Below are 15826 nucleotides of genomic sequence, written 5' to 3' on the forward strand. Positions count from 1 at the left end.
GAGTTTGCTCATTTAAGTCTTCTGCTGAATTTGAGTATTTTTCAGGCATTATTTCTTCAGATACTTTTTCAGTCCCATTATTTCTCTCCCTTTCTGGATCTTGATGATACAAATACAAGGCATTTTGTTATTGTCTGGTAGGTCCCTGAGACGCTTTCTTTTATAAGCCTATTTGTATCTGCTTTTCAGATATTGTGAATTCAGCTAATCTGTCCTTAAGTTTTCCGATTGTGTTTTCTGTTACCTGTGCTCCACTCTTGAGCCTGTCCATTGACTTTTAAGTTTTGGTTATTGTAGTTTTCAAAAGTTCTGTAGCTTACATTGGTTATTTTAAAAACTTTTTTCTCCTAAAATTTTCAGTTCTTTCATATCATTTGAAACATTTTTATGATGCCTCCTTAGAAATTCTTATTAGATCCTTCTAGTACCTGGTTCATATTGGTGTTAGCATCTCTTGATTGTGTTTTTTTGATTCATGTTGTGATTTTCCTGGTTCTTGCTATGGTTTGTGATTTTTAAGATTATATCCTGGACATTTTGCCTATTACCTTGTGTAATAGGGTGTGTCTTCATCTCGCTTGGTGTTAAGTCTTGTCACTGCTAGGGGAGGGACGAAGGTCCCGCTCATCACTGGGACCCATTGATAAGTAACCTGCCAGGGAAATCAGATTGCTGTTTGCTTCTCCTGGCCAGGGAATGGAAGTTCAGCCACTTGCTCAGACACGCTGTCACTGCCCCTGCAGGGAGACTGGAGAGTGGCTTGCTTGGCTGGGCAAGGAATGGAGGGCCTGCTGCCCGCTGTCTTATAGGAATTACGCCTACAGGGGAATCAGGTCACTGCTGCCTGCTTCCACCAGGCAGAGGATGGAAGGTTAGTGCACTGTTTGGCCTTGCCCACACCTCCCAGATGGGAGGTTGGTATGTGTTCCTTTTTGCTTTGCTGCCCAGGTATTACATCAGTGTGCATATGAAATGCAGTGTTGAATATAAATGTTTGCAAAAGGGAGGCAGGCTTCAGGTTAGAGAGATGTTAAAATTCTCTGTGATGAGTTCATAGAGGAAATTGTTCTCTCTTCCATACCTGTGCCTTGGAACTCCATTAGCAGCTGGATGTTTGAGCTAACGGCAATGCTACCCATCTCCTGAGAACTGAAACCTCACATCAAGAGCCCATGATAACCTTTGCTACATTATATAGATATTTTGTTCCTGCTTACCATCATCACCATCAGCCTTTTGTGGATTAAATTTCAGTACATTTTCTATGATGTCAGCTCTCAAATCTATCTTGCACGACAGGCAGTGAAATTGAGCTGTCAGGATTAGATAAAAAGGATATGATAGCCCCCAAATGTCCACCTATTTCTCCAAATGGCTTCATACTCATATTGAAAATGACGGGAGATAAAATAGGGTCTTATGTTTCTCTAGAAATGATAACCCTTTTAGGGGATGAAGAGCCTTGTAAGTTCATTGTGTGGTTTGTTATGAGCCTGAAATGTCAATGCCTCCTGATGGATCAGGTTTTCCTAGACCTTTTTTTTCTCCCTTCCCCATAGCATTGCTATTAATATGGTAATCAGTGGGGGGAAAAATCTGCTTTGATCTTGAAGATTTAAAAAAATTTTACTCTGTATAATTGGTTAACTGTGTGGGAAAAATTATTTTCTCAGCTTACACCATACAAAAGTCAATTCCAGATGGATTAAAGAATTACATGTGAGAAAGAAACTCTAAACAGCTGGAAGAAAATATGTTTAAATATGGGCAAGGAAAGCTTTTCTGAGCAGAAAAGCAATGAAATAAACCATAAAAGGAGATACTGATAGTTTGGCTATATATAGTTTAGAAACTTTTATATGCCCCACAAATCAGAAATAAAATGCTAAGAAATTCTGTAAAGTTTTGTGTCGTAGGTAATAGAGTTAATCTATGTAAAGAGATTCATAAAAATAGTCTCAAGAATAATCAGAGAAGTGCAATTTAAAATGATAAATACTTTTTCTATCCATTATAGTGTCAAATTAAGGAAAAAAACACCTACCACTATCTTATATCCTAAGTACAGTTAGAGGGGCAACTTTTGACTAGTTGGTGAGTTTACCTTTTTGAGGGCATCTGAGCATGATGACAAATGTATATCATGAATCCTAATGATTGAGAAGTTCTACTGTTATAAATAAACTTGAATCACAGAATTGTACTTTTGTCAAATACTTGAAGGATATGACCCAGGTTTTTGTTGGTTGCTTAGAGTTTCCTTAATTTTAGCTATTAGATACAGAAGTATCTGGGCTTCCCAAGTAGTGCTAGAGAATACACTTGCCAATGCAGGAAGAGACAGAGATGTGAATTTGATCCTTGGGTCAGGAAGATCACCTGGAGAAGGAAATGGTTACTCACACCAGTATTCTCGCCTTGGGAAATCCCACGGACAGAGGAGCTTGGGGCACTATGGTCCCTGGAGTCTCAAAGAGTCGGACACGACTGAGCGACTGTGCATGTGAAAATCCTGCAGGTTCTTCAGAGACTCTCCAAGGTCCTTGTGACCCTGTCCACACTGTTTGGCAGCAATGTAATATTTCCTCGGTGATTGTGATCACTCACTCTTCATCAGTAGAGTGATCCTCTCCATGCCCCAGATGGAATTATTTTGTCCTCTGGTGGAAACCTTTCTTGCTCGGAACCATTCCAGCAAAACTCAGGGTCGTGGAAACTAGGTAAAAAAGCAGTGAGTGGGCTGTTAGGTGTAACAGTGAGAGGTAGTCATTCCCACTTCTGCCTCTCAGTTACCACCAGACCCGTGTGTTTTGATGATGGGGAATGCTAAAGCCTATGTTTAGTTTGCTGATGCAAAGCATTCCACCGCATTGTTATGAGACCTGGTGTTGTGTTTTTTTCCCAGCTGGCAGCACCACCGAGTTTGCAGTCGCCCATTCTTCCTCTCAGTTAAGCCAGGTGTTTCTGGGTGATGGGCTACTTGCTGAATTCAATGGGCCTGAGCATATTACCCACTTCTGCAATCAGTAAGTTTCTTGATCAGATAGAGTGTTACTTTTGATTATCATGATGATAAATAAGGCACTTCTTTTGTCTGTACTTAAAGGAGAGTTTCCTGCCCCTTTCATGCACCAGTCTGTTGTTAGCTGGCTGGCTGGTCTTCCCAGGTTATGGGCCAGGCTGGGGGCGCAGTTTTGCTTTCTCGTGTTGGCTGGATGGGCAGGATCTCGGTCACAATTGAAGAGGTGCATTCCTTGTGCTGAGCCCATGTGTCTCCTCTAATACTGCCACCAGGCCACTCTGGCTGAGGGCCCGTGAGCAAGCCTGGGAGTGACTGGAGAAATAGTGTGGGCTCACATTTGCAGGATGTGTCATCTTCTCTAGCTGCTTGTAGAGAGGCTTCTCTAAAGTCATTGTCCTTTAGCGGGCATCCACACGGTGCACAAATGTCATCATGCTTTGTGCGCATTCTGAGATGTCCACTCATACAGACCTTTCCCAGAACTTCTGGTCACCAGTTTTTAACTCTTTTTTTTTTTTTTTAAAGTCCCTGGCCATCAATAGAAGATTCGAGCTGATAGCCAGTGCCCATGAAATCAGCAGGCATCAGTACCTTTAGCCATGTCTCAGTTTGAACGTAAAGTAAAACAAAATGTGTTGGGCTTCCTTTTCGGGGACTCATTTGATTTCTTTTGTCATGCTGTTAGCAGTCTACTTTGATTTGCTGCCAGCGTATTGTAGTGAACCATTCACTAACCAGGCTCAGTGGTTTTCTTGTTCGGTCAACTGCTTATAAATAATTCTTCATCAGGATCGAGAGAGGAGAGACAGTGCTAAAGAGAATGTGTCAAAGGACTGTGCACCACCTGCTCGTTCAGCTTAGTAGTTCTTACTGGACCTGTTCAAGCTCCGCTCTTAAATTTATCAGTGCACTTGGTGATGGGTTACTGCTGTGTGTGCCCAGCGGTAGTGGCTTGGCGTGTTAGGTTAATGATACGGTTAGTGATGGGTTACTCATACCATGTGATCATTGGATGTCACTCGTCATGTTCATCCTCTATCAGGGGCTGTTTCTCAAAAGAACAGTGATCTGCAGATGAGAATATGACTTAACTCTAAAACTTGGCAGCTAAAACCCTTAGCTGCTCTAACAAAATGTCAAAGATTGGTGGCTTATAAAGGGGCTTTCTTGGTGGCTCAGATGGGTGGCTTAAAAATGACATATATATTTCTCATAGTACTGGAGGCTGGAAGTTGGAGATCAGGATGCTATTGTGGGTTGGTTGAAGGCCCTCCTCTAGGTTGCAGGCTTATCTTTGTGTTCACACATGAAGGAAGGGATTAGGGCCCTCTGTGGGCTCTCTTTTATAAAGGCACTGATTCCTTCATGAGAGCTCTACCCCCATGACCTAATCACCTCCTAACATCATAGCATTGTGTGTTAGGATTCTAGTTAAATTTGGGGATGAACACAAACCTTCAGACGATAGCAACCTAAAGACCTGTGTTGTGATTCATTTATTGGTGTTTTCCTGGGGCCCCATAAATATTCCCACAAGATAACCCACAAGATACTGAAAGCATCAGTAGATGTGTTGGGTCATATGGCCCACGTGGCAGAACTGCTTACACTGCAGATGGGAATTGCAACAGAGCCTTCATTCATTCCAGCTCCATTAGAAACTAGTTAGTATGTGGGTCTCTCAGAAAATGAGTCAGAGGGACACAGTCAAAGGGGGTGTATATTGCCGCCTAGGTTCACAAAGCCCACTTTTTGGTCATAATCAGTAGAAGATAAAATAACTTGTCTTTGCTCTGGAGGGGTAGCTCAACATGTTCTAGATTATTAAGCCCTAGAAACTTCATTGGGGCCTAGTAGACAATGGATTTTTATGGAGTTTATCTGTCTCTTAAATGTCTTACTAAGCCAGCTGAAGTTCCTCAGGTCCAGTAGCCTAATGTCTAACGTCATCAGAGTGCTAGTGTGTAAGTACAAGTGTGATGTTGGTGGGACATCAGGATGTGCAGATCTTTGCTGCCTGATGACCAAGAGCGGGCTTGTTGGCAGAGCTCAGAGGAAAGGCCCTGAACGTTTGCTGTTTGCCGTGATGATTGTAATAAGCAAACATGTGCTGGTGGTTCTTCCATATTTACATGTAGAAAAAAGCCTTTGCCAGGTCAATAGCAACTATAAGATCCCAGGGCAGTGCTAATTTGCTGCAGTAGAGGTACCAAGCTGAAATCACAGCTGCAGTTGCAGTCACAACCTGTTTGCATTTTGGGTAATCCACAGTTGAGGTCCATCACAGTCATTTTTCTGAAATTCTGCACAGACCAAATAGACAAATGGACATATAATAGATTTTTATCATCCCTGTGCCTGTCAGTTTTGTTTGTTTTGTTTTTTTGATGTTGGTATCAATTTCTATCATTTGGTTTTCTATGGATATGAGTTAATATCTTTTTAGAGAGGGGACATGTCAGGAACTCCTGTTTGTCCCCTTTTTTTGTTTTTAATCATAATGGCCCTTGCTGCAGAGATCATGTAGCCAGTGTGTGGATTCTGCTGATTGCTAACTATGTCTAGTCCTAAATGTCTATTACATTTTGAAACTGAAGAAATAAACACAGAATAGGTCTGTACATGTGGTGTGTTCATGTCATTTAAATTTAGATCAAAACTATCACCTGAGCATCATAACCCAAGAGGCAGCAGCTTTAATTACAAAGAAAAGTATTGGATGATGAGCTTGCTGAAGATCCCTTATTTTTCTTAACATGTATATTTTATTGAAGTATGGTTGACTTACAGTTTCAGGTGTGCGGCAAGCTGATTCAGTTCTACATATAAATTTATATTATTTTTGAAATTATTTTCCATTATAGGTTATTACAAGATATTGACTATAGCTCCCTGTGCTACACCTTTGTTGCTTGTTGCATATCTGTTTTATAAAAATTAGAAATCTAGCATTTTATTCATACTGAGTCAAACAAGTGGAATCAAAACGTCATAAATTTTTTAGTTAGGCAAAAATTCATAAGTTTTCTAAAAGGATCCCTTATTTATTTATTGAAGTATAGTTGATTTACAATGTTTCAGGTGTACAAGTAATTCAGGGATATATATACACATGTGTCTTTTTTTCAGGTTCTTTTCCATTATAGGTTTTTATAAGATATTGAATATACCCATGTTCTAAATAGTAGGTCCTTGTTTATTTTATACATAGTAATCTGTATCTGTTAATTTTAAATTCCAAATTTATTCCTCCCCCCAAAATTCCATATTTAAACTACACATTTTCTCTGAAGGGAGAAAAGTCAGTTATAAAAATTGTGCAGTAGATAGATACCAATGGGTTTAGATTGAAGTGAAGCAAGGAAAAATGTGGTGTTTTGATTTTCTGAAATAGTATGTGGTCTCAACAAGAAACTATTTGTGAGGTGGTCTAAGGCGAATCCAAATGGGATGGATTAGCCACAGTTTGCATCTTATGCAGCAGCATACTGCACATGGGAAGGTCTGCAGCAGAAGTAGACAGTGGAGTGGCCCATTGGTGGGCACAGTGAGTCCAGTAGGACCGGAAGGGGAGGGAGGGGCTTCAGGGGGTAGGAATGGGGGTGGGGCAGGGGTGATGGCATCCTGGAGGATCCCGGACTAAGGTAAAGGAGCATGGCTTCTCCGTTTAAAAAATACGTATGATTGATTTCTCGTAACGTGGATGTGCCATTCTCTTTCAAAAAGACTATTGGAGTCTTATCTCCTATTCTCACCATTTCCAGGCAGTTTGTTCTTGTCTCTCAAGTTCCTTTCTTTTTCTCCTCTTCACCTGCACACTCGTAACTGCTAATGGCCTATCTGGCTTCCTTCCTCTCTCATCATTTATCTGTGCCATGCCAGAGTCACGTTCTTCAAATGCCACTTTTATCAGGTCACTCCTTTGCTTTAAAATTTCTCCATCCTGCAGTCTTCCTGGGATCCTTCTCCTTGTAGTTACCATGGTCTTTGTGCTGGGTTTGCTGGTACTAGTTTTTTCCAATAACTGTCCTTAGATTTGAGGAACTCACCTCTTCTTATCAGTTCCAGCGCCTAAACTTGTCTCCCTGCCATTTGGAGCTGCGGGTGCTGCTGGGGTTCTCCCTGCTTCCCGGGCAGGTTTCTCCTTCCTGTGTGCCTGCCTCTGCCCCCTTCCATCTGCACCGTCAGCTTGACAAAATTCTTGGAAGGTTCTAGCTGTGAATGGTACAGCTTCCTCTTTTTAGGGATAATGTGGATTTCCTGAGGGGATGTGGGAAAAAGAGGAGTAAAATGCTTGGGTTCAGCTGGCCAGCTTGAACCAGAATTTTCCTGTGCAGTGAAAGGGCTCATGGTAGGAGTTAACATGCATTCTTTGCTTTCTCCCCACCTCAGTCTCTTCTTCTTCGCTGGTTCTCCCTCTTCTGCACCTTCCTGGGCCCTCTTTATTGCTCTTTCACCACTGTCCCAGGGTCATTTCATCCAATCCGTGGCTTCAAATAGGTTGGTATGCATCTATAAGACCTCTCCAAACTCCCGGTTTGCATATTCTTTACATATTCACTGTCATGCCCAAGAGGAATCTTCAAGTTGCCCCAAAGGAACCCAGTCCGCTCCCTAAGTCTATCTTCACTCCCAGGCTTCCCCATCTCACTAACACTTGGATTATTGTTCAGCTTGTCGATCTTTTTAACTTAATACCCTTGTAGACCACTAAGAATAACATTTGCAGTTTGGTTGTAGAGAAATTGTAAAGTGTTTATGGATTCTATACTCAAATGTCTCCACATTTTATTTCCTTCATAGGATGTGAGTTCTTTTAGTAGCTAATGTTCCCTTGTCCGTGAAGTCAGTTTATTCTCCTGTAGCCTGTGTAAACACAACCTGTAATGGGAAGGCGTTCAAGAGGGCATGAAGAAATGGAGCATCATTCTAGAGGGAGTTTTATATTGTTATGGATCCCATCAGTCTTTTATTTCTCCCAGCAGAGGTAATGGATATCTCCTTATGTTTTAACAGTCTGTACTAGTGGCTGAAAGTGAGTAGTTTTTGCCTTAAAGAAATGGTATGTCATACTATGGCAATTAAGTAGCACAGTATTAAATTTTTTTGTAATAGGTAGTTTAGATTTTAGAAAAAATTGACTCCTCAGACACAAGTATAAATTTCCTTTTTCTACTCTATAAATTTTGATGGAAGTTCTTGTGCATTCTTTGATGTCCAGAAGATAAACATTTCCATTTTCTCTGCCCTGTATTTCTGTTATTTATTTGGAGGATTTATTTATTTGGATCCCTGTTACTTATTTGGAGGATTTCCTGGAACAGGGAAAGAAGCCCACTTTTGAACCATCATCATCTCTGGTTGGATTAAGGTGATCCAGGGTTACATGTAAATCCGGTCTGAAGGAGCTTAACCCTCGGTCTCAAAGTAATCCTTCCACTTCTCACAGACTATATATATAGAGTCCAACGCTCATCAGAAAGCAATTGGGCCTGCAAGAGGATAAGATGATATGATACAAAAAACAAGTGAGATAAATTACAGTATACACAGAGGTTACAGAGACTGGAACTAATCACAAAGATACCTTAAAATAACTATGATCAGTGTATTCAGGAATTTGGAAAATAGAAAATTTCAGTAGAGAACTAAAACTATAAAAACAAATAGAGTGGATATTCTATAACTGAAATGCAGAACTCGTGGGATTGGGTTAACTACATATTAGACACAGCTGAGTAGAGAATTAATATACTGTTCTAAATTCATCTGGGACCAATGAAGAGACAAAAGGATGGAAAATATGGAGAAGAGCAGAAGAGACGCAGGAGAAAACAGTGAGGAAGTGATGGTTTGTACAGTAAGTGGTAAATGGATCATTTTGATATCAGTATAAGAAAAAAAAAGCTCTAAATTACTCTGTGCATAGAAGTTAATTCATGTCGATTTAAATCATGTAAAAAGAGAAAACAAGTTTCCAGTAGCTAACACATGAAAATTTCTTTATTACCTTGGAATAGACCAATTTTTTTTTTTTTAAGTGGGACACAAGAGCACTGTCATAAAATATTGATAAATTGGATTACCTTAAAATTAAGATCTTGTGTTCACCACAAGGGATCACTGAGAAAGTAACAAGTCCATAGTGTAGTGGAAAGTATTTGCTACACATGTGATTGATGTGGGCCCTTAACTAAAATGTATAAAGCACGGAAGAGCAGATAATACAAGAGAGAAATGAGTGTAGACTTGAACAGGAACTTTACTAAACCGGTTATCTTCAAATGGCCAATTAACACATGAAAAAATTGTGGCAAGAATATAGAGCAATTGGAATTCTTATACCTACCCGTTGCAGTGTAAATTGACTTCATCTCTTTGGAAAACTGACCATCAGCAGTGCCTATTAATCTGAAGCCAGGCATACCTTATGATCCAGCGGTCTCACTTCCAAGTATATATCCAACAGAAATGTTTCCATGGATCCAGCCTAAGTTACGCTTGGTAGTACGCATGAGTTGAGACAGCCTCAATGTCCGTCAGCACTGAAATGAATAAACTGTGGTATATTTACATGCTCGAATACTACTCAACATTGGGCATTTTTGACATGAACTTTAGCATCAGTAACTCTAGGATGTTTCTCTTGAGCCAGTTAGTTTCACATTCCTGCTGTCAGCCTGGGACGCAGGGACCTGGCTGCCTGGGCCTGGGGAGCCCCCTGGGGAAGGGGGCTAGAAGTCCTGGTGTTTGTTGAGAAATTCACCTAGACTCCCTGTTTTGTTAGGTGGCCCCTTCTTTGGCTTGGCTTGCTTTCGCTTAGTCTAGAACCTTTCTGCTTTACTTTCTATAGAGAATAAATCTTCAAACTTCTGCCTTTGTACAAGTCTGATAGCTGTCACTTAGATTCATTGGGTAGAAAAGGTAATCTACAAATGAAATTGCTTTTTAGTCAGACTTTGCCAAAAATGTGTACTTTTGCTCCTTTTCTTCCACCCTTAGTTTTAGAAGTACCTTTTCAATGCATATTACCAGGGCAAGTGTGTCTGCCTGGAAAAGCAATGGGATTAGATTCCTTTTAAAATCCTTATGATAAAGCAGTTTCCAGTGGATTGAAGACTTCATTGTGAAAGACAGAAGGAGAAGAAAGAAGAGGGACAGTTCTAGACCATATAAATTTCAGATCAATAACAAAAGACCAGTAACCCATGGGTGAATCAGCAGAAGACCTGAATAGGTATTGTAGAAATGAAAAAATATGAACAACAGAGAAATATCAGAATATGCCTACCATAATAATTACTAAAGTTTGCATTAACACCACAAGATCAGTTCAGTCACTCAGTCATGTCCGACTCTTTGCGACCCCATCAACTGCAGCATGCCAGGCCTCCCAGTCCATCACCAACTCCTGGAGTTTACTCAAACTCATGTCGATTGAGTCGGTGATGCCATCTAACCATCTCATCCTCTGTCGTCCCCTTCTTTTGCCTTCAGTCTTTACCAACATCAGGGTCTTTTCAAATGAGTCAGCTCTTCGCGTCAGGTGGCAAAATATTGGAGTTTCAGCTTCAATATCATTCCTACCAATGAACACCCAGGACTGATCTCCTTCAGGATGGACTGGTTGGATCTCCTTGCAGTCCAAGGGACTCTCAAGAGTCTTCTCCAACACCTCAGTTCAAAAGCATCAATTCTTCGGTGCCCAGCTTTCTTTATAGTCCAACTCTCACATCCATACATGACTACTAGAAAAACCACAGCCTTGACTAGATGGACCTTTGTTGACAAAGTAATGTCTCTGCTTTTTAATTATGCTATCTAGTTTGGTCATAACTTTCCTTCCAAGGAGTAAGCCTCTTTTGATTTCATGGCTGCAATCACCATCTGCAGTGATTTTGGAGCCCAGAAAAATAAAGTCAGCCACTGTTTCCACTGTTTCCCCATCTATTTGCCATGAAGTGATGGGACCGGATGCCATGATCTTAGTTTTCTAAATGTTGAGCTTTAAGCCAGCTTTTTCACTCTCCTCTTTCACTTTCATCAAGAGACTCTTTAGTTCTTCTTCACTTTCTGCCATAAGGGTGGTGTCATCTGCATATCTGAGGTTTTGCTATTTCTCCGCAATCTTGATTCCAGCTTGTGCTTCTTCCAGCCAGCATTTCTCATGATGTACTCTGCATATAAGTTAAATAAGCAGGGTGACAATATACAGCCTTGACGTACTCCTTTTCCTGTTTGGAACCAGTCTGTTGTTCCATGTCCAGTTCTAACTGTTGCTTCCTGACCTGCATACAGGTTTCTCAAGAGGCAGGTCAGGTGGTCTGGTATTCCCATCTCTTGAAGAATTTTCCACAGTTTATTGTGATCCACACAGTCAAAGGTTTTGGCATAGTCAGTAAAGCAGAACAGAAATAGATGTTTTTCTGGAACTCTCTTGCTTTTTTGATGATCCAGTGAATGTTGGCAATTTGATCTCTGCCTTTTCTAAAACCAGCTTGAACATCTGGAAGTTCACGGTTCATGTGTTGCTGAAGCCTGACCTGGAGAATTTTGAGCGTTACTTTACTAGCATGTGAGATGAGTGCAATTGTGCGGTAGTTTGAGCATTCTTTGGCATTGCCTTTCTTTGGGATTGGAATGAAAACTGACCTTCTCCAGTCCTGTGGCCACTGCTGAGTTTCCAAATTTGCTGACATACTGAGTGCAGCACTTTCACAGCATCATCTTTTAGGATTTGAAATAGCTCAGCTGGAATCCATCACCTCCACTAGCTTTGTTCGTAGTGATGCTTCCTAAGGCCCACTTGACTCCACATTCCAGATTGTCTGGCACTAGGTGAGTGATCACACCATGGTGATTATCTGGAGAGGTCTGACAGAATGTGGTCCACTGGAGAAGGCAGTGGCAAACCACTTCAGTATTCTTGCCTTGAGAACCCCATGAACAGTATGAAAAGGCAAAAAGAGAGGACACTGAAAGAGGAACGCCCCAGGTCGGTAGGTGCCCAATGTGCTACTGGAGATCACTGGAGAAATAACTCCAGAAAGGATGAAGGGATGGAGCCAAAGCAAAAACAACACCCAGTTGTGGATGTGACTGGTGATAAGAAGCAAGGTCCAATGCTGTAAAGAGCAATATTGCATAGGAACCTGGAATGTTAGGTCCATGAATCTAGGCAAATTGGAAGTGGTCAAACAGGAGATAGTGAGTGAATGTTGATATTCTAGGAATCAGTGAACTAAGATGGACTAGAATGGGTGAATTTAACTCAGATGACCATTATATCTACTACTATGGGCAGGAATCCCTTAGGAGAAATGGAGTAACTATCACAGTCAACAAAAGAGTCTGAAATGCAGTACTTGGATGCAGTCTCAAAAACGACAGAATGATCTCTGCTCGTTTCCAAGGCAAACCATTCAATATCACGGTAATCCAAGTTTATGCCCTGACCAGTAACGCTGAAGAAGCTGAACAGTTCTATGAATACCTACAAGACCTTTTAGAAATAACACCCCAAAAAGATGTCCTTTTCATTATAGGGGACTGGAATGCAAAAGTAGGAGGTCAAGAAATACCTGGAGTAATAGGCAAATTTGGCCTTGGAGTAACGAAAAGCAGGGCAAAGGCTAATAGGGTTTTGCCAAGAAAACACCAGAAAATAGAAATGAGCAAAAATTTGATGCTACTAAATACTGGTGAGGTGTAACTCAGGGGGAACTTGTATGCCACTGGGACAACCATTTTGGGAAACCATTTGGCAGTGTTGTGAAGTGGGACATTTGAGGCTCCATTTCTTTGTTTTATTTTTTTAAAACTGAACTATAGTTGATTTACAATATTATGTTAGTTTCATGTGTATAGCAAAGTGACTTGATTATATATATATATGTATATCTATATATATATATTTTCTAATTCTTTTCCATTATAGTTGTTGTAAGGAATTATGTTTCCTTCTTGTGCTATATGGTAAATCCTTGTTGTCGATCTATTTTTTATATAGTATTGTGTATCTGTTAATCCTGTACTACCAGTTTATCCCTTCCTACCCTTCTGCCTTTTGTAATTGTTAAGTTTATTTTGTAAATAAATTCGTGTGTACTGTTGTTTAGATTCCACATATAAGTGATACTGTATTTGTCTCTCTTTGATTTTGTGAGAGAATAGGATGAACAGCAGAGGTGGCCTTCCCTGGGAATGTTCTCTTAATATCTGTTCACTCCAGAAAACAGTGTCTTCATTTTGGTGGTGGTCATTAATTTTAATAATTCATAGAAGCAACTATTTTTAGTAATAACAGCAGCTAACATGTCTTGAGTATGTACCTTGTGTTAGACCCCAGACAATTTTCTCATTTAATCTTCACGGCAATCCTACAAGGTAGGCATTGTTATCCCGTTTATAATGAGAAAACTGAAGGTATAAAGAGCTTAAGAAATTTGTTCAAGATCACGCTATTAGAAGGTGGTAGGGCTGGGAGTTAGAGCCAGATTTGTTGAAATCTCTGTCAGTATTGTCAAGTTGAGTGACCCTACTGAAGGAAAGGAGAAAAATAACTTAGAAATCATAGTGGGCCACAGGCCATAATAAAGTTTTGGGATACTCCTGTGATGTTGCTGTTGATTTACCTCTTGTTTAAAGTCACCGTGACTTGGCTTAGTGAGAAAATGGAGGTCTGTAGTTCTTACGAAAAGGAGGTAATATTTTTGCGGACACTCACCATTTATCATCTGGTACGGTATGTTGTGTAATTGAGTGTTACATCACCTAAAGTTTTTTTTTTTTTTCAATTGTCTGTGTAGAGCATTGATACTACTTCATGTTTTCAAAACACTTAAGTTTTGAATAGATGACTCCTACTCATGGTTCATAAACCAGAGAAATCCAAAAAGTAAGAAGTTTGCCATGTATGGATGTGAGAGTTGGACCATAAAGAAGGCCGAGCGCCGAAAGATTGATGCTTTTGAACTGTGGTGTTGGAAAAGATCCTTGAGAGTCCCCTGGACTGCAAGGAGATCAAACCAGTGAATCCTAAAGGAAGTCAGTCCTGAATATTCATTGAAAGGACTGATGATGAAGCTGAAGTTCCAGTACTTTGACCACCTGATGCAAAGAGCTGACTCATTAGAAAAGTGATGGGAGTGAGGGCAGATTGTGGTGGGTGGAAGAAGTTAAGAGGAGCAAAGGAGATATTGGAAGTGGATTGATTTCTTAAGAGGTTTGCCTGAGAAAGGGAGGAGAGAGGCCATGGGGCAGTTGCTAGAAGTACAGGAAAAGTAGTTTGTTAAATGGGAGAGAGTGAGCATACAAAATGGAAAACAAGGAACTGGTTGTTTCAAGATTCTGAGAAAAGGGAAGGGAATGTGATCCAGACAGAATTGCAAGGAGAGAGAGGTCAGTGGTTGTGATGGGAGGCCAGGAGGCCAGGATAGGACACACAATAAGTTTAGATTTAGGAAGAATTTCTTCATGATGCTTTCTATTTTCTCTGTATAGTAGGAGGCAGAATCACTCACTGAGAATCTCATAAGAGGATGGAAATTTCAGTGTTTAAAGAGAAGAACATTTTGGAGATAGGCTGAGTGCTGGTCCTGTCTTGTGCCCTTGAGTATTGGTGTCATCCTTTTACAACGGAGTGACTCTGCTCCATATTTAACTTCAGCAGCCTCTCTGCAGGCATACAGGAAGTGTATAGATCACTGGATTCATCCGGATCATTTGACTACGTGGGTGTGAAAAAAAGAGTGTACTGAAATGATAGATGATGGAATGCAATCGAAGCAGGAAGTAAGTAAGGAAAAGGAAGCACTTTTTCGGAGATGTCTTGGATTGGGAGATGATGTCCTGGGTTTTGAAAGACGATGTCATGGGTTGGGAGGCAGTGTCATGGGTTCAGTCAGGGGAAGTTCCTTGGAGGCTGAGGAACTGTCACAGTGGAAGAGTGTGCACGTAGCAATAAGAGCAGATTATAGTCAGTACAGTCAGAGGGCATATTTGAAATACTTAGCTTGGAGGGGCTACAGTTAAATGCCAGAATCTTTAATGTTGAATAAAGCTTTTCAGCAAATGGCGAGACTGGGCAGGGAGAAACCAGGCAACGCCATTTTGGGGAACCATAAAGGAAGATGGTGTTTTCTGGTCCTGCTCCTTAGTGGGGTTGATGGAACAGGAGTCAGCTGATCAAGAGGTTCCTGGAGTGGCTGCTATTGGCTTGGAAGCCCTAGGCCACAGCGATAGCGTGTCCTGCTGTGGATTGCCGGGAACGCCAGGCTGACTGGCTCCCCAGGCTGATGCCATTCATTTTATCACATCTTCTATCACATCCCATTTTATGTGAAGCTTTTGGATTCCTCTTACCATGAAATGATTAGGGTCTCGTTTCTTTGGCTCACTTATCATCATGGAGCTCTGTGCTCTCTGTTGTTTAAGTCATAGCGACATATTTCTATGGATTCATCGGGATTTACTTTACATTTTGAGCAATGTCTTGTATTTATTAGAGTGTGACTAGGGCTTTAATCAGCAACTGAAACAGAGATGCCACCTGGCTTATATGGATCTTAAACTTTTGATTGGATTTCATGCCCAGGTCTTTACTAATAGAGCTACAAATAATGACCAGCAAGAAGGCAAAAGGATGCATAAATCTACTAAGAGAACCACATAAATGCTCAATGTTAAGATTTCAATGTATGTTATGTATGTGTATTGTGTTTAGAACCACCTTTTCTGGTTTACAGTGGGAGTTTTGCAAAGTTTTGGGAAGCAGAAGTTGGGTGGGATGATGATTGCAACAGG

The 15826-nt window shown here is 40.7% G+C and overlaps 1 protein-coding gene across 3 annotated transcripts in view; it reads left to right on the forward strand.

Annotated features, from left to right (window-relative positions):
- Positions 1-15826, forward strand: part of ULK4 (unc-51 like kinase 4) — a 502923-nt gene that overhangs the window by 126025 nt on the left and 361072 nt on the right. The window lies entirely within an intron of this gene.

This window comes from Cervus canadensis, chromosome 22, assembly GCF_019320065.1.
Source record: "Cervus canadensis isolate Bull #8, Minnesota chromosome 22, ASM1932006v1, whole genome shotgun sequence".
Classification (NCBI taxonomy): domain Eukaryota; kingdom Metazoa; phylum Chordata; class Mammalia; order Artiodactyla; family Cervidae; genus Cervus; species Cervus canadensis.